The 27737-nt window shown below is 44.0% G+C and overlaps 1 protein-coding gene across 2 annotated transcripts in view; it reads left to right on the top strand.

Annotated features, from left to right (window-relative positions):
* The first annotated feature begins 2282 nt into the window (after window positions 1–2282).
* The window catches only part of GATA6 (GATA binding protein 6), a 175597-nt gene continuing 150142 nt past the window's right edge, over window positions 2283–27737 (top strand). Inside the window, exons 1-2 of one of the 2 annotated variants that reach the window (XM_048218638.2) lie at window positions 2296–2387; window positions 2497–2589. The gene's annotated coding sequence lies outside the window, so the exon portion shown is untranslated. Of the gene's footprint in view, window positions 2590–27737 lie in introns of both variants that reach the window. The other variant, XM_044382877.3, reaches the window with a different exon arrangement.

The following is a 27737-nucleotide window of genomic DNA, read 5'->3' as shown; positions in this document are numbered from 1 at the left end:
GGCTAATTTGTAGTGCGTGGGAAGCTGAGCCAAAGAGGGGTGAAGTGAGCCAGCCATGAGGCCCGAGCATTCCAGAACTCATTCCGAGGCCCTGCCTCCAAACACCCTTCTTTTACCACGTCAGCTCTGGACAAATTCAAACAACTGAGTATTTCGCTTGATCACGTGAGTATAATTTGATAAAGTAAGACTCAAGCATTCATACAACAAACCTGTAATAGTAATACTGTTCATGGGTAAGTACTGCATTCTAAGCAACTAGACCTCTTAATATGATATTAATCTCATGGAAACCCTGAGAGGTGATATTTCCACCACCCCCCCATTTTGCAGCACAACGATGATTAGACAGTACTTGTGATACCCTGTGCTAAGTTCTAGGGGTGGCAAAGCTCCGGTCCGTTCAGATCACAGTATATTGTCAGCGACAGGCGAGCAGATCATTGAATGCATTAGGAGGTTCAAACACTAAGTTACAAAGTGGGGGCACAGAAGGGAGAATAGTTACATTGGGAATGAGAAATTGTCAGGAAAACAGGCACTAGCTGAACAGAATCCTGAAGGATGAGAGTTCAGAAGACCCATAAGGGAGAAAAGGCAATTCTAGGAATAGGGAACAGTGTGTCGAAGGTTAAGGAAGAAAGAGCAGGGCCTATTTCAGTTGTAGTGGAAAGAGGACGTTAAACTTAGGCTGGGGCAGGAGTATGGGCCAGGCCAAAGAGCTTGGCCTTTTTCTTTAGGCAATGGGGAGCCATCGAGGGTTGTACACAGGAGGAATTACTCTGATGTTTTCTTTTTTTAAAATTAATTTATTTATTTGAGAGATAGAGAGAGAGTGTGTGTGTGAGCAGGGGGAGAGGGAGAGGGAGAGAAAGAAACTCTAAGCAAACTCCTCTCTGAGTGCGGAGCCGGACTCCGGGCTTGATCTCAAGACCCTGAGATCAGGACCTGAGCTGAAACCAAGAGTCAAGCACTTAAACCACTGTGCCACCCAGGCGCCCAACTCTGGTGTTTTCTTAGGATTACTTAGTGGTCTTAGAGTTGGAGGAGACAGTGAAAATGTCCTAAGCATGTTAGCTATCAAGTTATATCAATGTTAAAAGTGATTCTCATGAAAATATGGATGAAATGCTATCACTATTATGCCTGGATATTAGCAAAATTAAGCTTTTTCTATTTCAGTGCTTATTTCTTCTTTGGGTAAAATGGAGAGGAAATGTGCTAAAACACTTCCTTACAGGAGCAAAAGATCTCAAAGAAGTTTCATTTTGGAGAATGTTCTGCCCCACAGGTAAGAGTTAATCTTGTGAATGACTGTATCTCTTTCGTGAATGGAAACACAATTTGTCTGCGGGTGTCTCTCAGGACACGTTCCCCGGCACTCTCTTCCCAGGGCCGGCCAACCCCAGCACCACAGCAGACACAGCTCTCCTAGGCACCCAGCCAGCCCAGCCCAGCCCCCTTTGCCCCAAATGAACGAAATCTGCAGACACATACTGCATATGCACTCATATACTTGCAAATAGTGAGGTAGGATATGGGGAAAGATAATCCAGAAACTTTCATAGAGCCCAAAGCTTCCAAAGATTTCCCTGGTCAGTCTCAGTCAAGCCAAGTCCCAGGCTGCGAGCCGTGTGTCTGCAGCCCGAGAAGCTCCCGGCTTGGCCCCTGGGAGGCCGGGGCTCCTGCCCCTCTCGCTCCCCGTGGCCGCCTCATGTGACCAACTTGCACAGGAAGTGTTCTTGCACAGCTTTTCTTTCTTTCTTTTAAGCAACACCTGACTAATCTCATGCGAAATGTTCTTCATGAAGTGAGCTCACCAACAGATGGTGCTGCTGGGACCCATCTGGGCACAAACAACGTCCTCACCCCTTGCCAGGGCTGGCTCCTCCCGGCTTTCCACGCCAGGCTTTTAACATTCCTTCCATTTTCAAGTGATTGAACTCCTGCAGCGGCCTATGAGGGAGGCCGTTGTGAGCAGTAGGGCAGATGCTTGCTGGGAAAGTGACTGTCCCAAGGTCACCTGGGTGGGCTCCCTCTTCCTCTGTGTCCACCCCCCCCCCACCTCCAAACCCCACCTTCCCCATGTGTGACCTGCCCAGGCCATCACAAAGTTCTACAGGCTTCTCCCACCATCATCAGGCATTAGCTCTGGGTCTGCAGAGCTTCCAGAACCTTGGAATTCTGCCCCGCAGGCTGGTGTTGGAAACTTGCCCATCTCCTGGCGGATCTGACGCAGGCGGGCTAACTGCTTTACGTGGTGAAGACGGCCTTTGGGGTGACTGACCACTGGGTTGGATGTTGCCCCAGGTGTGGTTCCTGTGGAAGCAGTGAGTCACAGCCCTGGTTGCTGGCCTTCTCCTTCATACACCTGCCTCTGTCTGGAGGTATCTCACTTCCTCGTGAAATGGAGAGAGGAGAGCCCCAGGGTGCCGGGGCACGCGTCGGCTCTGCCAAGTTACATCATCTTCCTCAACTCCTGTTGCCTTTCCCCAGCCGCCGCCATTACCGCCGGAATCAGCCAGAGAACAGAGGAAGGCAACGGGGGAACGTGTCATTGTGATCACATCAGGCTCTGGATCTGCTCAGGTGAGTTCAGAGATAGTTCAAAGGAGCAACAACAGTTCAAAGTTCAACGATCAGAGCACCTGAACTCAGTTTGTGCGTTGGGTGGAGGGAGCTGGTGCAGGGTGGGGGTGGGAGAGGCATGGATGTTGGTGTCAGGCAGACGTAAGTCGGAATCCTGGCTTTTCTACTGATGAGCCCTGTGGCCTTGGCAAGTGACTTGAGCTCCCTGAGCCTTAGTTTCCCCATCTGTAGAGGGAGAGGCCCAGTGTTTTCCTCACAGATGTGAGCAAAGATTAACGGTAATGATGAATATAAGGCACCAGGTTCTTCTGTCACTGGTCCTGGCTCCAGGTCAGCGGCACCTTCAGGAGCATGGACAAGAGTGTGGGCAGAGCTCCGACCCCTCTGGTCTGTACCACAGCTTTGGGAGGCTGAAGGGCCTGAAAGGTGTCTGGTAAACTCCCCGCTCTCAGGCACCCAAGGTAACCTGTGAAGGGGAGCCAGGAGCCTGTTTGAAGGGGGCCCCAGGGCGCCTGGGTGGCTCAGTGGGTTAAGTGTCTGACTCTTCATTTCAGCTCAGGTCATGATGTCAGGGTCGTCAGATGGAGCCCCGCATCAGGCTCCTCGCTCAGCATGGAGTCGGCTTCAGATTCTCGATCCCTTTCCCTTGCCCCTCCCCCCACTTGTGCACTCTCTCTCTCTCTAAAAATAAATACAAAACTTTAAAAATAAAATAACAACCCTGTAAGGTAGGTACTATTACTAAAAAAAAGAGTCCAACTCTTGATTTCAACTCAGGTCATGATCTCAGGGTTGTGGAATCAAGTCCTACATTGAGCTCCGCAGTCAGTGGGGAATCTGCTTGAGATTCTCTCTCCCTCTTGCTCTGCCTCTCTCCCCCAGGCGCGCTTTCTCTCTCTTTCTCTAAAATTAAATAAGTATATATTTTAAAAAAGAGTGCCTCAATGACAAGCCCGGAGGGTGCAGTGGATTGAGCTGGCCCTGGTGATGGGGAGTCCCGTGCATGACGGCGCCGCCCCCGCTGAGGCTTGCTTACCATCCTCTCTGGGCTCACACTTCGGGGTAAGGCCTCCAGTCCTCCTCCAGTCTTCTTCTTCCTGGTCAGCAGAATCCTCTTTATCAACGACAGTGCCTTGTTCTGGATGGCATTTCCTAAGCTTCTAAACGTTTAGGTATATTTAAATGACAGACATAAACGCGTGTGGAAATTCAAATATTCTTTCACTAGAAAAATGAAGTCCGGTTGACTGAATAAGGAAAATACTCGATATTACATTCAATAACTCATCTGATTTCTTGGGAGCCATATTTGCTCCAGGGTGAAGCATTCGTCGTTGCTTAATTTCAATATTCTTCATAAAAGACATTAAGATGATAAGCCAATGAGTTATAAATCTGTTTTTTATTTTTATTTATATTTAAAACAGTTTTTAAAATTAAAAACAACAACAACAGAACCATTGCAATGATCTGATTGTATATAGAGAAGGTGACTTAATAAACATTCAAAATACAGCACAAAACCACTGTGAAATAAGATATGGAACCAAGATGGCAAGATGAAAATGTTTCTGCCCAGTTTAGAGTTTGGAGAGATATATTTATGTTAAACATTTCAGTGAGCATGGAGAATGGGTACTTTCTGAAGTTACTATTAAAATTTTATTTAAATATTGGAGATTGGTTTATCATATTTTTGTCATCTACCCTATCTGCTGATTATTCCTGCTTCTCGTGAACTCATGGTTCTGTGAAATTTCAAGGAGACATCTGGTTCTTCTGATTACCATGTCCCTGTCCCCAGTTCAGGATGACTTCCAGGGTCCCCATGGCAGTTCCCCCTTTCTGTGAGCCTGGCTTGCCGGCCCTTTCCTTGATTGCTCCTGTTCTGTTAGGACCCTACCTTTCACTGACTCTAGGTTCTCACTTGCACCATGGGAAGAGGTAATGCAATGGCTCAGGTCCAGCCAGCAAGATGGCCTTTGTGATAGATACATGTCCCCAAATTGAAACCAGAGATTCCCTCTCCTGGTGTCACCCTAAGAACCCTCACATTAGAAGGGTCAGTGGGGCTCTTCAAGGGAGATGGGATGGGTGGGCTCCTTATGGCTTTGCAGGAGTGGCAGTGGAGTCCAATGATGGAGTGGGGGGAGTTACTCTCATCCTGTGCCTTCACGGCCAGGACCTGCATGGACACTTGGAAGTTCCCACCTGCACCAAGGCATCCTTAGCAACTGGACAGCAGAAATCCCCTTCTGAGTCAGAAGCTGCTGGTCTCCTCTTGGGCGGAATCCATACCTCTAAGACAAGGGGAACAGCAAGGTCACCCAGACCGTACAGAACAAGGTGAGACTCTCCAAGGTTAGTGTTATACCCCTCCCCCTCCGTGGGTAAGTGTGACGTCATTGTTGTGCAGGTGAAGATAGAGCCAGACTCTCTCTTTCAAGTAATTTTTCTTTCTTTCTTTTTTTTTTTTAAAGATTTTATTTATTTATTTGACAGAGATAGAGACAGCCAGCGAGAGAGGGAACACAAGCAGGGGGAGTGGGAGAGGAAGAAGCAGGCTCATAGCGGAGGAGCCTGATGTGGGCCTCGATCCCATAGCGCCGGGATCATGCCCTGAGCCGAAGGCAGACGCTTAACCGCTGTGCCACCCAGGCGCCCCTCAAGTAATTTTTCTAATATCTCATTTCGCAATAAGCCAAAACTTGGTTTCCTTATTTCCTTAGTTTTATGAAGACCTCTTAGCACATCAAAAAGGTATTTATGAGGTGCTTAAAAAAAACCATTGGGTAAAAAATCCAAACGATAATGAGGATTAAAAAAATCAAGTAGAGGAAGAAAGTCAGAATGTGCATTTCTCAAATGCTTACTATTAGCACTTACACGGCAAGCACTCTAAACGATCTAATTTAAGCCCCATCACAAGTGGAAATGCAGGCTTTCCCATCTCCATTCTACAGATGCGGGGTCCAAGCCTCGGCTGGGGGTTAAGTAATTTGCACGGAGATGTGCTGAGGAGCGGGATTTGAGCTCGGGCCTGCCAGCTCTGAGGCTGTGCTTGTCCCCTGCGTCACCTGCCAACCAGGCGGAGTGCTATACACCCACGGGCTGGGTGAGGCGTGTGTGGGGACATGGGGACACAGGCATTTCTCTGGCCCTCAAGGTCCTCAAATGGGGCTAAACTGGAGACTCCTTCCACTGTTCTCAAGATAGGAAAGTACTGCCTATGTAGGCTTCCAGTGAGCGCGGACGGAGCCATAGTGTATCTGTCTGAAGTTACCTAATAGACAGACGCCCCGCCCAGGGAGGAAAAGAAAACAGTGCAATGTTGTGACTGCACCCACTTGCGTTTAAAGTGTCCATACATAGGGACCCGAGCCTTCAATTTGTTGTTCATTTTAATATATATTTGGTCACGTTGGAAGTGCCTTTTAGGGGCGCCCAGGTGGCTCAATGGGTTAAGCGTCTGCCTTCGGCTCAGGTCATGGTCCTGGGGTCCTGGGATCGAGCCCTGCGTCAGGCTCCCTGCTCGGGGGGAGTCTGCTTCTCCTTCTCCCCAAGCACCCTCCACCCCTCATGCTTTCTCTCCATATTTCTCTCTTTCTCTCTCAAAAATAAATAAAATCCTTTAAGAAAAATTTTAAAAATTTACTTATTTTCCTTTTTAAAAATTGAAGTTCAATTAATTAACATATAATGTATTATTGGTTTCAGAGGTAGAGGTCAGTGTAGTGTCATCATTTTTTTAAAAAACTGCATTTTTACAAAAGTAGAGTTTTGGCTCCATGCCCAACGTGGGGCTTGAACTCACCACCCAGAGATCAAGGGTCGCATGTTCTCCCGCCTAAGCCAGCCAGGTGCCCCTTGGCATATTTCTTAATAAACAAACACGGTTGGCTCTTTTGTTATCCTTTTAAATGCACATCTGGGGTTGTATAAATCAAACTGACTTCTCTTCAGCTGTATATTTTCAATTGTTTCTATTTCCACTGAGGACTAAAGGCCCCCACGGCAGTGGTAACCTGAGGGTTAGCATTCGATGTGTGCGCCTACCTGCTTTATGAAGCTCCCCGTATGGGAAGCTCCTCGTATGTCTGGGGTGCATGCCTCCGCTCTAGGGAGCATTTCCTACACTGTGCTGGGGCTTACCTTGTATGGACTGCTGCCACACTTACTTTATCTAGACTTATCTGGAACATTTGGGCCTCCTTGGTTTATGTGAGTGGAATGAAAGAAAACCATGGGTCTATCTCAACAATAAAGATAGCAGGTGTGATCGCTGAACCCAGGAGTGAGGAGCCCAGACTCCTGCAGTTCCCTGCCTGCTCGGGCCACACTGGATGTGCCCTGGGCTTGGGGGTGACTGGCATCGCCCCTGGGTCATCAGGCCAGAGCACTGTGGGTATCCAGTCTGAGGTTGGGGAATCCGCTTCCAGCAAAGACGCATGTGGCTTTGTGTGACACGGTGGCTCATCTCCTTAAGAGATAAGCTGTACCTGGCTTCCTTGAGGTCTAGAGATCTCAGAGTTAGCTGGACTTTTGTCATTAAGCTTGCAGCGGTGGTGGGGGGGATATATATGTCACTTGGAGTGGCAAAATAGTAAGAGTGAAATCCTGACGTTTCTCCTTCTGCATTTGAAGCCCTACCCAGGAGGCATCCCAGAAAGGGAAACTTACAGGGTTCCAATGAATAGTTTCCTTATAAAAGACCTACAACTTATATACACAGCATCACCCCAGAAAAATCAGCGCCCTGGTCTAGGGCATCAGGAGCCGGAGGCCAATGCCCCTGTGCTCGTCCTCACCTCTCCGGCTTCCTGAGACTGCTTCCCTTCCTTTTTGCCCATGCAGCACAGTTCCTCTGTAGGAACTTACTCATGGGAAGTGGGGAGCTGGGTGCCCGGGACCCCGCCAGGGACAGCTGCTTCTCTGACACTGGCTCCAGGGTGCGGAGTGACGTCCAGATAGTACCTATCGGAATACACTCAAAGCAGATGACTGGCTTAGTGCACTTTCTTTAAAAGCCTTATTGATAAACAGACGGATTTCTGTTCAGGCGGGGTAGACCAGTGGCTCTCAACTCTGGCTGCCTGTTAGAATCATCTGGAGGCTCAAAATCTCAGGGATTTTATGGTTTCTTTGATGAATTGAAAACAGAGAAAAAGATGATTCTAACAGACTGTTTCTTTTGGAAACCAACGTCCAGCACCTTCATTAATTTATTGGAGTCGACCCAAATAGAAATGTATCTCATCGCGTCCACCTGCCCTCGCTGTCACTCACTGAGTAAGGAAGATGAAGGGCCTTGGAAGCCGAACTTGGCACCGTGCATGCCGGATGACACATAAGCCGATGTAGGATGCTCAGGGAAATCTGCGGTACCAGCATTTCTAACCCATCCCTTCTCCCAATCCATACACCTGCTACCAGAACCTGCAAGGGAAAGGAAAGTCAAGAGCAGGAACAGCACTTTTCCTCTGCGGGAGGCGTCTTAGTGATAGAATGGAGTTGCCTGGATGTCACTCTGCACTTAGCAACAGCAATAACAAACCCCCCCAAACTCTGGAGTGTTCCAAAGAAGAGGGTCAAATTCTCCTGGTGATGAAGATTACAGCATCCTGGCTGAGAAAGAATCTCCAGGGATGGACGACTGAGGAACCAGAAGAGAGGCGGAGCTAGGGACTGACTTGTTCTTGATGGTGGATCTTGCAGTGAGTTAGGCTTGTGCTTCTAGAGAGTAAGACGTAAGCAAACAGGGGAGGGGAAACTAGGTTTTGAAAGAACTAGAGGCTCGAGCAATTACTTTTTGTTGTTGATGCTGCAGGTTGTTTGTTTCGTGGTTAGTCCGTAAAAGAAAACAGGAATTTAAACCCTTACACCTCTGCTTTTCTGAGCAGCCTGGGAAGGTAGAGCCTGGATGGAATATATGGGGAAACTCTCAGATGGCTGGGACTCTAGTGTGTGTTTTTCACTCCAAAACGCATCTGTTGTCATCCCTCTAAGGAACTGTTTGTAGTTGACAGATGTCTCGGTGGTAACGTTGCAAAGGGACGAACCGCTTAGCTTAATTGCTGCCAGCATTGATGTCACTTAGCGTAGGACATTTAGGAGAATCTTAGCTCAAGTCACACAGAGGACACTTTCACACCTTGTCCTCTAGGGCCTGGCTGCGCCAGATCATTGACAAGGTTTGGTCTTGTCACTGTCATAGAAATATTGTAAAAGAGAAAACAAATTAAAAATAAATAACAACAAAACCAAACTTCGGAGTGGACGTTGGTAAAGAATGTAAAAGCGTTGCAAAGGCACCATGGTCACGTGACTTCCAGCTTCCGAAGTCTGTGCTGGTGCTTTGTGAGTATTTAGGTAGGAAGGAAGGGTTTGGTCAGGCTGGAGGGGAGACTAGAGGAAAGGGGTGGGGGAACTGCTCACTGCACTGGGAACACAAGAGGGGAGCATGGCCAGCACCTCCCAGGCTGGGGTTGGGGAGCCGGGCAAGATCCAGGTACCGGTGCACGTTATATCCCTGAAACACAGGTACCGCAGTCCAGGGAGGGTGTTCGTGCTGTTAACTGTGCCAGGCAGGTCCCAGGCCCCTTCGAGCTGCCCGGTACCCTGCGTCCTTCTCAAACACTGTCCAAGTTCATAAACAAAGAGCAGTTCACATATGTGGGGGACAAAACTGAACTTTGTTTTAACCTTTTAAACATGAAAGCTTTAAGAAATTTATTACTGTGATCATAGATGCATGGGGAAGGTAAACCTAGGGTCTCCATGCATTATTCGAACAGAGCTGTCTCATGTTGTCTGTTTTGTAGTTGGAAACTCAATAGTTTTACATGGCAATATTAAAAAGGAGATCTGTGAATGTCTTTTGAGTGTTTGGTGGGGGGGGGGTTGGGATAGAACAAAACTGAATTACTGTATTTCTTAGCAGGTACCTGCAGTTTCCAAAACACTTCATGTCATATTTAAAAAAAAAAAAGGGTGGGGGGTCCCGGGTGGCTCAGTCAGTTGAGCGTCTGCCTTCGGCTCGGGTCATGATCTCAGGGCCTGGGATGGAGCCCCACATCGGGCTCTCTGCGCAGCGGCCAGTCTGCTTCTCCTCACTCTCCCTCTGTGTTCTCTTTCTCTCAAATAAATGAATATATAAAATCTTTAAAAAAATAAATAAAATAAAATAATTTAAAAAAGGATTTTCCAGGTCAAGGATATGTTCCCCGAGTTATGAAAGTAATGTAGAAAATAATTGTGTCTTCATAAGACAAGTCCATTCAAAAGAAGACATAAAAATACCTTCTAGGAACGGCAAAGGAAGGAAGATATGCCTTGTGTCCAAACACAAACAGGGAAGGTTAATGTTAGTAAAAATCACTTCCAGTGGAGCAGTGTGGCTCAGCAGACATCCAAATAGTTTTTATTCCCACTGGTTTCCTCCCCAATTATCGCATCTTCTAATCAATTCACTTTCAGGAAAGAATACTGAAAATAAACTATGTGCTTTAAATTCATGGTCCCAACGTTAAACTGAAAGCTCTGATAGATAAATGTAATAGTTTGATCCAGGGTCCTGACGCGTGTTTCAAGTTTGATGAGGGGGGCTCTCACCCACCAGACTGCCACTTGCTTTTCGTCCTTCTGGTCACAAGAAACCAACGGTAACTCACGGGCTTGCTGACGCGCTCAACTGTCATGTCAGGTCAGGTGGGTGATGATTCAGTCTGTGCCTGTCCTGTAGTCAAGTGGAGGAAGACGAGGAGCACACAATGCCTCTCAGACAGGTGTCACCCAGCCTTCACGGCACTCTCCTCCATTCACAGTATTACCTCCTGAGGACTTGCCAATGGAATTTCAGGAATCCTCCATTTTAATTCTGTTTTCTAGTAATAAGGATAGAAACCCTTCTTCATTTCAAATGATAAAATCACATTTGTTTCCTGGATTTTTTTTCCTTCTGCTTTATCACCATCATTAGTATTTAATGATTTCATCATTGGACTCTAATATAATTACTCTTTAAAATAAATTTTAGGGGCGCCTGGGTGGCACAGCGGTTAAGCGTCTGCCTTTGGCTCAGGGCATGATCCCGGCGATCTGGGATCGAGCCCCACATCAGGCTCCTCCGCTATGAGCCTGCTTCTTCCTCTCCCACTCCCCCTGCTTGTGTTCCCTCTCTCGCTGGCTGTCTCTATCTCTGTCGAATAAATAAAATCTTAAAATAAAATAAAATAAAATAAATTTTATTGTTGTAAAATGAGAAATAAAAAGTTAGGAAAACATTAAGAAGGAAAAATAAGAAAGAAAATGTCACATATTTTTCGACCAATGAAAAAATTAAAAATATTACTTTGAGGTTATTTATGCTCTTTTTTCCATGTAATCATTTTTTAAAAAACTCAACACAGACATAATATAGAGAGTGAAAAGGCAATACACATACATTCTTGGGAAAATATGTTTACAATAAAAACAAAAACCTCATGTCCAGATTATTAAAAAGTTCCTACAAACTAATAAGAACAAGACAACCTAATAGAAAAATGGACAAAAGACTTGAATGGGCACATTGCTAAAAAAGATATTGAAGGGGCCCCTGATTGGCTCAGTGAGTAGAGCATGCGACTCTTGACCTTGGGCTTGGAAGTTTGAGCCCCCCCATGTTGGGTGTAGAGTTTACTTAAAAAAAAAAAAAGACATTCTAATGGCTCAGAAACATATGAAAAAGTGTTCAAACTCACTACTCATAAGGGGAATGCAAATTAAAGCCACAATAGCATACCACTATATGCCTCCCCGACCACAAAGATTAAAATGACTGATGGTATCAAACGCTGGTGAAGAGGGAGAGCAACTGGAACTCTCATGCACTTCTCATGACAGTGTAAGTTGGCACAATACTTTGGAAAACTTTCAGGCAGAATTTACTAAATATGAACACACATACACCCTGCAACCATCAATTCCTCTCCTAGGTACATACCCAACAGAAATGTGTACATCTGTGCAACAGAAGTCATGCTCATTGGGGCGCCATTTGTAATAGCCCCAGCCTAGAAGGGGCAAAATGTCCATCCACAGTAGAATAGATAAAAATGCTGTATTTATGTAAGGGCATACCACACAGCGATCAGAAAGAATCATTGCTAAATGTAGCAATGTAGAGAAATCTCACAAACATAAATTAAGCAAAAGAAAAGACACACAGAAGTACAACTGACCCTTGAACAGGCAGGGATTAGGGGCCCTGACCCCAAATGCAGTGGAAAATTCACCTGCAACTTCTGACTCCCCGAAAACTTAACTAATAATAGCCTACTGTTGACTGTTGATTAACACATGTTGTGTATGTTATGTGCATTGTACACTCTATTCTTACAATAAAGTAAGTGAGGGAAAAGAAAATGTTAACAAGAAAATCATAAGGAAAAGAAAATACATTTACAGTACTGTACTGTATTTATTGAAAAAATTCCGCATATAAGTGAACTCACTCGGTTCGAACCCATGTTGTTCAAGGGTCAGCTGTACGTATTTATGGTCCCACTTATATACTTCAAAATTAGGCAAAACTTATTTATGATGATGCAAGTTTGGTTATCTTCTGAGTTGTGGTGACTGAGAGGGGACCTGAGGGGGCTTTTGGGATGCTGGCAATGTTTGATTTCTTGTTCTGGGTGGTGGGTACATGTCTGTGCTCACTTAGAGAAAATTTGTTGAGCAATAAATCTATGGTTTTATACTTTTCTGTGTGTATAAATGTCAAGAACAATCCACTTTATAAAATCTCATTTAGCAAAGAAAAGGACACCATTTTCAAGATGTTTATGAAGAGTTAAATTTTTTCCCCTAAAATGAGTCGAAAAAAAGCAGCATTTCAAAAATTACCATATTCTTTTATGTAATCTATGATTGTAAACATTTGAAACAAAATTAAAATTAAACACTATAAGTAAAATGACATAGTTTTAAATCTTGTAAAAATTTTATATCTAACTTTTTTTACTTAACAAAAAAAAGGATACTTAGTGTTATTAAAGATTCATCATAAATATAATCTCTGATGTCTATTGTTAGGTCAAAATTTGTTAACCCTTTTCCTCCTGCAGGACTGGGTAATTTTAAATTTAGGGATATTATTAAAAATGCTACAATGAATATCTTGGTGCATAATTTTTTTCTATGGTTAAAATTATTTGCAGGTGTGGAATTACTGGGTTAGAGAGCGTAGAGATTTTTAACTCTTGATGTAAATTACTATATTTCTCTTTTAAAGGGCTTCTCCAAAGCAAAGGAAACAGGTGACAAAACTAAAAGGCAACCTAAGCAATGGGAGACGATATTTGTAAATGTCTTATTACATAAAAGGCTAGTATCCAAAATCTGTAAAGACCTTATTAAATTCAGCACCCCCAAAACAAAAAATCCAGTCAAGAAATGGGCCGAAGACATGAACAAGATATTTCTCCAAAGAAGACATACAATAATTGGCCAACAGACACATGAAAAAATGCTCAACATCACTTGGCATCAGGGAAATACAAATCAAAACCACCACTGGTCAGAATGGCTCAAATTAAGAAGTCTGGAAACAACAGATGTTGGCAAGGATGCAGAGAAAGGGGACCCTCCTACACTGTTGGTGGGAATGCAAACTGGTGCAGCCACTCTGGAGAACAGTATGGAGGTTCCTCAAAAAGTTAAAAATACCCTATGACCCAGAAATTGCACTACTGGGTATTTATCCGAAGGGGCACCTGCACCCCAGTGTTTATAGCAGCAATGTCCACGATAGCCAAACTATGGAAAGAGCCCAGATGTCCATCGACAGATGAATGGATAAAGAAGATATGGTGTATATAGACAATGGAATATTACGCAGCCATCAAAAAATGAAATCTTGCCACTTGCAACGACGTGGATGGAACTAGAAGGTATTATGCTAAGCGAAATAAGTCAATCCGAGAAAGACAATTATCATATGATCGCACTGATATGTGCAATTTGAGAAACAAGGCAAAGGATCATAGGGGAAGAAAGGAAAAAAATGAAACAAGAAGAAACCAGAGAGGGAGACAAACCATAAGAGACTCTTAACTGTAGGGAACAAACTGAGGGTTGCTGGAGGGGAGGGGGGTGGGAGGGATGGGGTGACTGGGTGATGGACACTGGAGAGGGCATATGTTGTGGTGAACACTGTGTATTGTGTAAGACTGATGAATCACAGACCTGTACCCCTGAAACAAATAATACATTATATGTTAATAATAAAAAAATAAATTAAAAAAATTATTCAACAACAACAACAACAACAACAAAACAAAGAGCCTGTCATATCAGAAAGAAAAAAAGCTATCAAGGAATATTAGGGTCATGCCATAAAGACATGAGAGCCCAGCACCCACTTATCCCATTGCCCCACCATCTCCCCTCCAGGAACCCTCAGTTTGTTCTCTGTAGTTTAAGAGTCTCTTGTAGTTTGTCTCCCTCTCTGTTTCCTCTCTGTTTCTTATTTTATTTTTCCTTCCCTTCCCCTATGTTCATCAGTTTTATATCTTAAATTCCATATCTGAGTGAAATCATGTGATATTTGTCTTTCTCTGAATGACTTATTTCACTTAGCATAATAATTGCTGGGTCATAGGGTAGTTCTATTTTCAACTTTCTGAGGAAGCTCCATACTGTTTTCCAGAGTGGCTGCACCAGCTTACATTCCCACCAACAGTGTAGGAGGGTTCCCCTTTCTCCTCATCCTCGCCAACATTTGTCATTTCCTGACTTGTTAATTTTAGCCATTCTGACTGGCTTTAAAAAAATGTTTTAGGGGTGACTGGTTGGCTCAGTGGAGCATGCGACTCTTGATCTGGGGGTTGTGGGTTCGAGCCCCCCACTGGGTATAAGAGGTTACTTAAAAATGAAGTCTTTAAAAAAATGTTTTAAATTGATTTATCTTTAAAGAATGAGCATTTCCAGCCATTGAAAATACTCAGAAAGGGAACTTTTGAATCTGAATACAATTTTCACACTAGAATCTTCCCAAACATTCCGAGCAATGGCAGCTTCCTTCAGGAGATGGAAAAGGTGTCTACTTATATGATACAACTGTCATCAATTCCCAAGTTTTTTGTATTTTTTATAAAAGCCATTTACATTCTTTCCTAGTTAGTCATAGATGGTTTACATGTCTGACTCCCCTGCTAGACTGTATTCTGAGAACAAAATCTTGCCTTATTCATCTTTGTAGCCCTAGCATAGCACTTGTCCCTTAGTAAGTACTTAGGAAATGTATTTTTTTCATTTTTGACTTTAGAATTAAAATAAATAAATTTAAAAGAGCTATATAATATGGGAAGTACAGTAAGGGAAACAAACCCCTGCCTTTCCAGAACCACACACACACACTGTTAGCACGTCACATGTCCACCTGAGAGACTGGCTACGCACCAGAAAATGAGTTTATGCTTTGAATTAATATAACTTTGCACCAATATAGCAATTTCTATAATCATGTCTATATACACCTTTAAAGATCTATACAGTTATGTGTAGTGTTTTTTTTTAGGATTTTATTTATTTATTTGACAGACAGCGAGAGAGGCAACACAAGCAGGGGGAGTGGGAGAGGGAGAAGCAGGCTTCCCACTGAGCAGGGAGCCCGATGCGGGGCTCGATCCCAGGACCCTGGGATCACGCCCTGGGCCGAAGGCAGATGCTTAATGACTGAGCCACCCAGGCGTCTGGTTATGTTTAGTCTTAAAATACTTTCATATTTATTACCAGCTTTTAACCCTCCTCCAGATAATTAGCAAAATGTATGAACACAAGATTAAGTGCGGCCGCTTTGTAAATTGGGAGCTAAGGAATAGAAAAGTCTAACGACTTCACAGAGGACGCAGAGGAAATGTCAGAGCCGAAGAGGGAGCGGTGATGATCTGGTTCTCAGCTCCGTCCCCGATGCCTCCCAGAGCCTTTGGGGCAGAACTGCTGGGATCAGCCCAGCCCGCGCTGGCAGCACGCCCACGACCAGAGTTTGTGGGGCCTGGCCTCTTATGACAGTACGACCATTTCAAGAAAAGGACTAGAACAGGCATCTTTTCATGGCACCAGAAATGCTACCCTTTGAGGAGGCTAAATTTTGCCTACTTTTCAACACTGTTTTGGAACACAAGTTACTCATTCCACTTCAAATGAAATTACTTAGGAAAAAACACTTTCACAAAATGTATGAAGGGCCATTTTTGGAAACAGAGACCAGTTCCAAGTTCTGGTTCTGATACTTATTAGCCTCTCTACACCTCAGTTTTCTCATGTGTGGAATGAGATACCATTCACCAGAAAAGATCTGTGTTGGGGTTCAATAACTGAGGGAGGGAACTGCGTGAGGAAGGGCTTTGAGGGTGCTGTGGGGCCAGGCTGCTGGGCCAAGGTCACCATTCGACATTAAGTGAAAGAGCAGAGGAGTTTGAGTCCTGAAGATTCCTGAAATGTGAGCAAAGACATGCTGTGAATTCTCACTTTCTCAAGTGACAAACACCTCTAGCGCTCCCAGGCTCCGAAGTGGGGGTTTAGGGGTGTGGGAGTGAGGTGACCAGATCAAGGCTGTGGCTGCAGTGGGGTGAAGGTCTGGACTCACTCCGATGGGCAGGTGCAGCCTGGAAGCAGAGTCTGCACCCGAGAAAGTAACCCCTGTGGCGACCGGCGGTGCCCTGTGGAGCCCGGTGGGGCGCTGGTACCCCTGGGGCGCCTTCCCAGGGGCGGCTCGGCTGCACGCGTGAGCCACGTCCGCGCTACTGCTCCGAGGGGCGGGGAGGGTGGAGCTCCGCGTCTCCGATTTTGGGTCCGCGTCTCCGATTTTGGGTCCGCTTACCGTGCCCTTATTCAAGCTTTCCTCGGGCAGACTCGAGGCTCCCGAGGGACCCCCTCCCCTGACGGGAGCTGGGATATTTTACTCCAGGAGTCCTGTCCCCACCCGGCGGCTCCTGCCCATCCCAGGGGCCCCGTCCAGGGCACACTCACACCGACACAACCGGCTTGAAACCTTTCAAAGGGCTCGTAGACCCTGGTGGGCCTGCTGTGCTTTGGGAAGGACTGCATTAAGCAGACTTGGAATCTTAGGTACTGTGAGTCGGAAATGGCGCGACCTCTTTTCAATTCATCTTCTTCCCTTCACCCTTTCTCCTGAACACTTTCAAGGCTACATAAAAGTTGAAAGAACAGTGTGATGAACACCACGCTCTTTCACCGCTTCTGCAGAGAAGCCCGGGTGCCGCCGCGTCTGCGGTGTACCGCGGCTTCTAGAAGATACTGAAACAGACCATGCTAAAGTGTTAAGCTTAAAGTGTTTTTTGAGATGAGTGAGATGATTGCCTAGGCTCGTTTGGGAAAGAAAAATAAAGCGGCCGCAGGGCTGGCGGCTGTCCCCGATCCTACGTGAAGAGCCCATTGGTGACTCAAGGGCGCCGAGTTTCCCGGGGTGGCTTTCTTGCTATATCAGCCGTGGTATCCATCATGCACATGTTGGGGGCCCCTGGCCTTCGCGAGTTCTTGGGGCCTCTGTCCTCTAGCAATAATTTGCTTCCCATTTCCTGGAATTTGTCAGAAGTGAGCCTTATAGTATAATTACCCTAAATTGTTATGACTACGTTTTAAATGACAGGGAATGAGCCCTCTTTACCTACTTGAAAAGCGAAGGAAGACACTTTGAAATGTCAGGAAGACATTTAAAAGGATGCAGAACTCATTTCTCCTTCTATGGAGAAAGCATCTCCTAGCTTTTCTGTACGGCTCTGGACCGATTGCAGGTACAGGGTGGCCGTATCTGCAATTTCTCATCTCTGGGGAGGATTTAATTGCCTTTGTCATATAGCAATTAAGAGGACTAAGTCCTTCCATGCATGGCCACATTTGCTTTAACTTTTTCATTCAACACTTAAGAAAACAACTCATCAGGACTATGAGCTATGACGTCTGTCGCCTCGCCGCGGATATCCAAATTGTATCGTGTTATTGTGGAAAGGCCTGGCCTCGCCTGCTTAATTTGTTTAAGCATACTGCCGCCTTTTTCTCAGTGTCTTTCAGATAGGACGGTGGGTGGTCTCACTTTAAGGGGGACTGTGGTAGAAAGTGGGGCTGGGGTTGCTGAAGGACCCCTACTCTTTCTGTTTCTGGCGGGGGGGAGGGGGATCATAAAGAAATTCAGCTGCTTCAGCCTCATTAGATACTCCCTCTTCTTTTTCATCCCAGGACCCCGAGATCACGACCCGGGCCAAAGGCAGATGCTTAACTGCCTGAGCCACCCAGGCGCCCCAGCACCTCTGCTTTCTGAGAGCACGAAAGTTCTCTCCTGTACCGTGTGGCTCCAGGCCGGCAGAGCGGAGCGGGGAGAGCCGGAGGCCTTACTTAGCTAAGGACATGCTGACAGAGAAAAACACAGCATTGTTCCCTTGCCTGTTATGCCCTGACTGTGGCACTGCAATACCCCGAGAAAATCGGAGTTGCCCTTTATATAAAAAACAAAGAAAAGACTCCAATCATCCTTATTACTATTTGCACACTTTCAAATCTAATGGCATATTCAGACTGCACTGGTAGGTTTTGGATCAAGGAATTAAAACAGTTGATACTTTCAAAGGCCAGTTCTTTTAATTTGATTTTGATTTTTTCTACCTTTATTGAGATGTGATTGATAGATAACGTTCCATAAATTCAAGGGCTATGATGATTTGATACACATATATATTGCAAAATGATGACTATAATAAGGTTAGCTAACACCATCACCTCACGTAACTACCATTTTATTGTGTGTGTGGTGACAACATGTAAGATACTCTCTTAGCAACTTTCAAGTCTGTAACGCAGTCTATTAACTCCAGTCACCACGAGGTACATGCGACCCCCAGAACTTATTCACCTTTTTATTTCCTTTAGAGAGGGCGTGGGGAGCAGGGGCAGAGGGAGAGAGAGAATCTCAAGCAGACTCCCTGCTCAGTGCAGAGCCCGACTCGGGCTTGATCTCGGCACCCCGAGATCAAAATCGGGAGCTGAAATCAAGGGTCGGATGCTTAATCGACTAAGCCACCCAGGCGCCCCTAGAACTTATTCATCGTCATGAGGGGCTGTTCCGTAGAAAATCCAGGCATGATAACTCTCCCGAAACAACTTAGAATCTTACTAACATAAGGCACGTAAGCGTTAGGAATGCCGCCGCTGGGGCTGCCGGGAGTCCAAGGAGTCACACGAGTGACGGCAGGAGCAGCCTGAGGGGACAGTGAACGGACAGGCTTCCACTTGGCCAATATCACACACATGGCACATGCGCATGGCGCTCTGGCAGATGCAGGCCAGAGTGCGGCGTCCTGGGAAGGACACTGGGGCTGCGTGTGGGGGCTGCCGAGGGGGCCGTTGATGTTTACTGCACCTGTACCGCTTGTGTAGTCAGGGGTGTGCTGGTAAATGTTTAAGCCCCAGTTCTCTCTCCGTCTCAGAACAAAAGTTCCTTAGTGTTCTCCATGGTGTAAAGACTTCCACTATGGCTAAGTTCAAGCAACCAAGGTAAGACGGACCAGCTCACAAATTCCTGGACATTTAAGAATTCAAGCACTTGTTATGTGCCAGGTTCTGGGTCAAGCGCCGGGGGAGATGGAGAAAAAGGTCTGATGTAAACCTTGTCTGCCAGGAGACAGAAATATATCAGGGGAGCTGAAAAAGGAACTAGGGGAAGGACAGATTAGCCTCGGCAGGGTGTGGGGAAGTAGGAGAACGGGAGAAAGGTCTCTGAAGGAGCTTTGAAAGATGGGATGATAGCTAAGTAATTAAAGAATGAGAAAAGGCCCCAAACCATGGACGGACATGATGCGTTCAGGGAATTGTGTGAGATTATTGGCACCAAAACCAGGATGAGGCCAGAAAAGAAAGTTGGGGCCATACTGTCAAAGGTGGTGAATTTCACTGTGTAGTAATGAGAGCTATGGACAATTTTTGAGAAGCATCCAGCAATAATTCTTTTTTTAAAAAAAAGATTTTATTTATTTACTCATTTGAGAAAGAAGGAGGTGGGGGTGGGGCAGAGAGAGAGAGAGGGAGAGAAAATCCCAAGCTGACTCCCTGCTGAGCACAGAGCCGCAGACGGCGCTGGATCTCATCACCCTGAGCCAAAATCAAGAGTCGGAGGCCTAACTGACTGAGCCATCCAGGCATCCCAACATCCAGCAATAATTCTGATGGTAGTGGGGAGACTAACCTGTAAAAGAGATCACTGCAATGTTTCAAACAGAATATAACGAGAGCGCCAATTAAGGCAAGGCAGTAGAGATAGAAATGGGGCAGAGCCAAAGGGCATTTAGGGCGGAAGAACTGACAGGATATTGGATTGGCTGAAGTGAGTGCAAAAGATTGGTGGCTGGAAGATAATACCCAGGATTTTGAGGAATGGCCACTCCACCCCCTGTGGAAATGAGTGACTTGAGAGCCTAGTTCATCATTTCCTTTGTATCTCACCGACATTTGTGAGTTTGAAAGGGAGAAGGTCTGAGACATGAGTGAGAGGCCATGAAGATGGCTTTGTTTTACTGTATTTGCATTTACAGATCTTGATTCTGGATAGTTATGCTGTGAAAATTATGGACTTCTGATGTGGGATGGAGGGCCTTTCACAAAACTAGGAAATAATAATTACCCCAGGATAAATAAGAATTTATCCATGGCGCTTGAAAACAGAATAAATCAGGGAAGGGAGGAAAGCACCCAGGTAAACCTGTGAGTCCAGTTATTCCGAAGAGCAGTAGGCATGAGATAGAAAGAATAAGGGAGCGGGAGGTGTTTTGTGATTCACGTGAGAAAACAGCTGGGAAGGAGGCCAGAAATTCGAGTTGGTGCCTTAGATGTCTGTGTACAAACACCCAGGGCATAGGTTACAAGCAAAGTCAACTCAGGATTATAACACCAGGTGTAAACATGATGACCTCATTGAAACCTCGTAGATAGGACTCAAGACTTGCACCTAGTGATGAAATCAAACCTATGCCCTCTTCAAAGAAGCATGTCTACGAAGTGGGGAAGGGGATTCATGTCTGTTGTAGAGGAACCAGGTAGAAGCCCACTGAAGAGCATGGAGATGAGAATTTAGAAGGAGAGGATCAGAACGTTGCTAGATACCATTTGGCCAGAAGGTAATGGGGGAAAAAATGAAATTTCACATTTGTATAAAACATCCAGATAAAATTCTTTCAAATGTTTAGTGGGAACTCTGACCCTGATTTCACAAACATAACATTTTTATATCCGTTTTTATGCTTGAAATAGCTATATGTGGTTCCTGACAAAAACTTTTTATTTTTTTTTTTAAAGATTTATTTATTTATTTTAGAGAAAGAGAGCACAAGTGTGAGGGGCAGAGGGAGAAGGAGAGAGAATCTCAAGCAGACTCTGCATTGAGCATGGAGCCTGACGCGGGGCTTGATCTCATGACCCTGAGATTACAACCTAAGCCGAAACCAAGAGTTGGACATTTAATGAACTGTGCCACCCAGGCGCCCCCTGACAAAAACTTCTTAAAAATGATCTCTTGAGACTCTCAATAATCTCTATGAAGGAAAAACATTTTGTTGTATAAGTGGGTGACAAAAATTTGAAATGTTTTTATAGTTATTTAAACATGTACGATAGTACTATTTATAGCTATTTAAAAATGTATACTAAGACTATAGAGAATCAAACAGTACTTCCCTTTTTCCCCATTGACATGTGTAATGTTGAAATTCATATGATAAGGCAAACACATTCTTTATGATGGGCAGATCCACTCAACTCGCCAATGGGGATAACTCTCTACTCAGGTTACTACCCCCCTGTAGCCAAGGATCAGAGTCTGTTCAAAGGGGTCTGATAAAAAATGCAACAGTGGGAGTCTCTAGAAAGTGTCAGGCCAGAGGCATGTTGATGCTCTCAGGTGGTCTAATCTCACGTGGAGCCATGCTCCATCAGTACCCGGGATGTGAGTGTTATCGGCTGGATTGTGTCTCCCTCGCCACAAATTCGTATGTGGAAGTCCTAACCCCCAGTACCTCAGAATGTGACCTTATTTGGAAATAAGGTCTTTGTAGATATAATCAAGTTAAAATAAGGGTGGTCCCTAATTCAATGACTAGTCCTTTTAAGAACAGGGAAACTTAGACACAGAGACACACAAAGGAGAGACAATGTGAAGACACATGAAAAGAAGATGCCAAGGAGAAAGGCCTGAACAGAGACTTCCCTGTCAGCCCTCGGGAAAAACCACCCCTGCCGACACCTTGAGTTTGGACTTCTGGCCTCCAGAACTCTGAGATAAGGCATTTCTGTTATTTAAGCCACTGGGCCGGTGGTGTTTTTTTACAGTAGCCTAAGCAAACTCATCCAGTGAAAATAAGAGTTCAGTCCCCAGGAAAGGGGGCACTGGTGAGGACCAGGCAGTATGTTAGGGTAACAGCCAAGCAGGCAAGAGGAACTTCAGCCCCGGAGGAGGAATGAAAATGAAAAAGGGGAATGGAGACAATGTCCAGTGAATTTTGGGCAAACTCTGTGAAGTTAAAGCTGTTCTCATGAGCTTTCCTAAAACTCATCTCCCAAACATAAAAGATCTTACATCAAATAGAGTGGTAAGAACCCAGGAAGGCTGGTTGCCTCCAGGGAGAGTGGCCCAGTGGTTGGGCCACGTCATCGTGTGTGAGGTCCCTTGTACCCATGGCTGAGGGCAGGTAGGGTAGGCAAGGCAGTTATGTGGTTGAAGATTTATTATATAGAAGGATAAATTTTGGCTCAAAATTAAGGGAACTTTCACTTTTTCCTCTATAAGAACATTTGAAATTTAAAATATCATAGGGAATTTGTAAAATAGAAAAAGAATAAAATCTCCCCACAATTCCACTATCTTTTTTTTAAAGTAATCTCTACATCCAATGTGGGGCTCGAATTCACGACCCCAAGGGTAAGAGTCACATGCTCTACCAACTGAGCCAGCCAGGCACTCCCGCAATTCTACTTGCTTAACCAAATTCACCATGTATTTCCTTCGTCTCTCTTCATGTATGTATATTATAGGTAGTTGGATATAGTAAGTGTACGTATAATTTGCATCCTGATTTTTAAAGGAATAAAATTATAGTCTAAGCATGTTCCTATTTTGCTACATGATTTCTTATAAAGATAACTTTGAATGGTTGCGTAAGTCCGGGAAGTACACGAAGCATAATAAATGATTCCCTGTTGTCGGATGTTAGCGTTGTGGCTGGTTTCTTCCTTATCGATATTCTCTTTACGGTTCCTTCTAGCACTGAGAGTCTATGATTCCATGTTTGGCAAAGGGAAATGAAAACCACTTCTCAAATTATCTTCTCCATCTCTAATTACTCTTAAGAAGGGGCCTTTTGAGATATCCTGACAGGTTACATTAAGTAAGTCAGATTTCTGTTTATTTCCTGAGTATCACTTCACAAAAATAATTTTAAGAAATTTTTATCTAGTTGACTATCTTGGACAGTTTTTTCCCCCCAGATATACGTCCACAATTAAAAAAATGGAAAATCAGTACCAAGAATTTCTAGACACATTTCATCCAGATTCTCCCAAAGTTAACATTTTACCTAATTACAGTACAATAATCAAAACTGGGAAAGTACTTTTGATACAATACTGTCATTAAATCTGCAGACCCAAGTCAGAATTCACCAACTGTTCCACTGTGTCCTCTTTCTGGTTCCAGATCCAGTGAGAAACCACAAGATGTATGAACTGTCTTGTCTCCTTAGTCTCCATTAATCTAGAATACTTCCTCAATCTTTTCCTGTCTTGCACACCTTGATACTTTTGAAAAGTACTGGCCGATTGTTTTATAGAATGACCCTCAGCTGGGGTTCTCTCGTGTTTCCTCATGGATTTTTCATACCACCATGCTGATTTTGTGTCCTTCTCAGAGCGTCTCTACGGGGAAACACATGATGTAGACCTGTCCCATTGCAAGTAATGTTAACTTTAATCATCTGGTTACCGTGGTGTCTGTCTGATTCCTTCACTGTAACGTTACCATTTTCCCCTTAGTAGGTATTGTGGGGACCTACTCTGAGACTGTAAAAATCTTGTTTCTCATTATACTTTCATTGACAGATTTTAGCTTTTGCTGATGATACTTCTCTGAACCAATTACTGTGTTTTCCACATGATTTTCTATGTTCATTATTCTTTTCATTGTTATTAGTTGTAATTTCCTTGGACAGGTTTTATAGATTTCCTTAACCCATATAGCCCTCGATCATCCTTTCGTTAAAGCAAAAGAAGAGTATTTATCTAGGGCTCACCCTGTGTTGTTCCTGTCATCAGAACATAAGGGGGCTGCCAGAAGATTCCATGTATCTGTATCGGCTCCTGATTTTCCGAGTCTTCCTCAGCTAATTATAGCTCATTCTGCGAAGGAATCACACACACTTCTTCATGTGTTATTTACCCTTCAATCATTACTGTAAAGTGATAAAGGAGTAGCAGTTGACACTTCCATTCTACAGATGAGAAAAATGAAACCCAAGGAGGGAGACCCACTGCTTGGATCAGGTACCAGCACAATTGGAATTCGTTTCCGGTTCCTAGAGGTTTTTAGTTCCTATCTGGGGCTGGTCTAAAAAGCATATCCTTCTATTTGTGTAGGGATCACATGATATGTCTTCAAGAAAAGATGTTGCTTTTTTTTTTTTTAAAGATTTATTTATTTATTTGACAGAGACAGCCAGCGAGAGAGGGAACACAAGCAGGGAGAGTGGGAGAGGAAGAAGCAGGCTCATAGTGGAGGAGCCTGATGTGGGGCTCGATCCCAGAACGCTGGGATCACGCCCTGAGCCGAAGGCAGACGCTCAACGACTGCGCCACCCAGGCGCCCCAAGAAAAGATGTTGCTTTTGAACAAACTTGTTATCAATAAGACTATCACTCTTTTGGCTACTTCATACTGTTCACCATTATCATCCAGTCTATTATTTGCAAATAACAACAATAATAGTTCCTTAAACATAAGCTTCTGACAGACATAAATTTCATTTTCATCTCAAGGTGACTTCTTGATGATGACCTTAAATTTTGAATACGGAATCGGCCATTTATCCAGAATGGTTAAGAGGTTCTGGTTAACTGAACACGACCCTGTGTAGCAGGGTCACCACCTTTCAAAGAATCCAAGCACGAAGGTGAAGAGCAAGTATTCTTTAAAACCAGACAGTATCATATGTTAGCACAAAAAGCAACCCCCACTGCATGGTACCATTAAAACAGGAGGTGGGAGATAAGCTAATTTTTTTTTATTTTTTTATTTTATTTATTTATTTATTTATTTATTTATTTATTTATTTATTTTTAAAGATTTTATTTATTTATTCGACAGAGATAGAGGCAGCCAGCGAGAGAGGGAACACAAGCAGGGGGAGTGGAAGAGGAAGAAGCAGGCTCATAGCGGAAGAGCCTGATGTGGGGCTCGATCCCAGAACGCCAGGATCACACCCTGAGCCGAAGGCAGACGCTTAACCGCTGTGCCACCCAGGCGCCCCAGCTAATTTTTTTTTTAAATTATCTTCTATGTTACCTTGTTTTCTTGTCATTTATCTTTTTTCCTAAAAATAGCATGTACGAGAAAAAAATTTTAGATTAGGTGGACTTTCTGGTGATTGGTATCTCAGTTTTTTTTTTTTTTTTTTTAAAGATTTTATTTATTTATTCGACAGAGATAGAGACAGCCAGCGAGAGAGGGAACACAAGCAGGGAGAGTGGGAGAGGAAGAAGCAGGCTCATAGCGGAGGAGCCTGATGTGGGGCTCGATCCTGTAACGCCGGGATCACGCCCTGAGCCGAAGGCAGACGCTTCACCGCTGTGCCACCCAGGCGCCCCTATATCTCAGATTTTAAAAACATACTAAGATACCTGTTCAACTGGTTTTCTGTAGGGTACCAGCAGTTAGAGTTTGCCAACGGGACAGCAAGCATCTGCATCTGTTCGCACAATCAGGTCTCGCTGTGAACTCAGTGTCTCAGAGCAGCACCCCTCCTGGGTGGTGGTGTTTTGTTTTGAAGTCGTTTGTGTCCCCAGTGTTTGTCCCCGTGCCTGGTACAAAGAAGGCACTGGATACATATTTGCTGACTGACCCACTGACCCACTGACAGCCAGACTTCACATCCAGGGTGAGGGCCCGGCCTGGGCCTTCCTGAATTCCTGGGATTTTTTCCCCCAATTTCAAAAAACAATACACGCTCATCATAGAAACTTGTAAAATAGAGAAACCGTCACGCACACTCAAAAGAGAAAATAGAGCTCTTCCTTATCTTCCCAGCCATAAAGCTGATGATGCCATAAAGAGCAGCATTTTCCCATTTATTAAAGATCCTTTAAAACATGTTTTTAATGGCGATAAAATGATCCACTGTGTCGATGTGCCGTATATAATCATTTCCTTGTTGTGGGTCATATAAATTCTTTACAGTTTGCTACCATTGGAGAACATGTTGTAAGGTTATACAATAAACTCTCCGACTAGTAAAACTGATTATCAAGTTGCTTTCCAAAAAGATTATATCCATTTAGGCCCACTTGCTAGTGCTCCATAGATTTTAAATGCTGACAGTTGAGAAACAAGGGTTTTGAAACGACTCCTTTCCTTTTAAACAGCTTCCAATGTGATGAGAATGAGCTAGCTTTTTCCTGCAGACTTAATTCTGGGCCCCTGTGAAGGGTAGGGTAAACCACAGGGGAGTGGATAATTTGGAAAACATGCCTGGAAACCTCAACCTAAATTGAAGAGAGAGTATTAGCCCTTTAAAAAAAAGAAGAAAAAAAAAGCTTTTAGAATAAAGCAAAGAAACAATATCCCAAACTGAGTGATTAATAACACAAAACAACTAATATCATTATGCTGATTGTTGACACTTTATTTATGCCCCATATTAGAAACTACTTTGTCTTTACAAAAGGCAAAATCATGCTAGTGAAAAGGAGAAAATACTTGGGCTAGAAACCAGTCAAAAGGAGAGAGCACTTTAAAAAAACATTAACATTCAATAAATAAATAAATAAATAAATAAAATTTAAAAAATTAAAAAAAAGGAACAATCGCTTCTGAGGAATAGACGTTTCATCCTGAAATAAAAACTTGATTTTCAAAAATAATATATAATAAAAGCCAATAGAATATATAGAAAAATAATGTGTAATAAAAGTCAAAAATTATTTGCAATTATCATTTAAAAAGTTCCATTCTGGAACTTGTCTTTTTCTGTAGCTGCGTAGTCCACCTTAGAGACTGGTCGACCAGGTGTCAGACTGGAAGCTTTGCTCTGTTCCTGCTACAAGTATCCTTTAGCTCCTAAATATAAGATGTACACATCTCTTTATTAAGTCAGCATTTAAAATGACTGTGAGCCATTACAAACATGTGAAGTATTATTATTGCAATAAAAGAGCTTAACTATTTAAAATTTAACCCTTGGAAGGATAATTCTATTTCCAGGCTTCCAGTCAAGCAAAGGCTGCAATACTTGGAACTCTGTGGAAAGCTCCAGAGATAGAGCTCTGGGCTCTGAGCCAGTCATGCAGTGGGAAACCACCATTTTAGAAAGTGGGATTTTTGGAGTACAGTGGAAGCGAGACTGAAATCAATCTTTATGTGGGACAATTTTCCTGAGAAGCCTGAGTAATTGACCCTTTATTTTATTTTGTGTTTTCACTGATTGTCATGTATCCCATTCCAGCTTATTTTCCAATCACAAGCCTATTTATTACATTTTACAGCTGGACGGCTCGTGAATAAACACTGTAACCACCATTAGTCAAAAAGGGGATACTCTGTGGAGAGTTGGGGTAATGTGCTTTTATTAATGTGAGGTAGTTGGGAAAGCAGTATTGACCCCACTTTCTTTATACATTTCTTTAGTCAGTCTCATGGTTGACCTTGTAATCTTAGTGCATGATTGGCTAAAGATAGACCATCAAAAGTGGAATAAAGCCACCATGGTTTTGTCCCAAAGCATCCTGGGAAGTTAATGGATACCAAGTTATTTTGTCAGGAGACAAAGAGTAAGTCATATTTCTAAGGCCCTTATGTTTCCCTTCAACAAGGAAGTGGAATGGAGAGGAAGAAGAAAG

This window comes from Ursus arctos, unplaced genomic scaffold (assembly GCF_023065955.2).
Source record: "Ursus arctos isolate Adak ecotype North America unplaced genomic scaffold, UrsArc2.0 scaffold_17, whole genome shotgun sequence".
NCBI lineage: Eukaryota > Metazoa > Chordata > Mammalia > Carnivora > Ursidae > Ursus > Ursus arctos.
The sequence above is the reverse complement of the archived record's forward strand: the minus strand, read 5'-3'. Positions and strand labels throughout refer to the sequence as shown.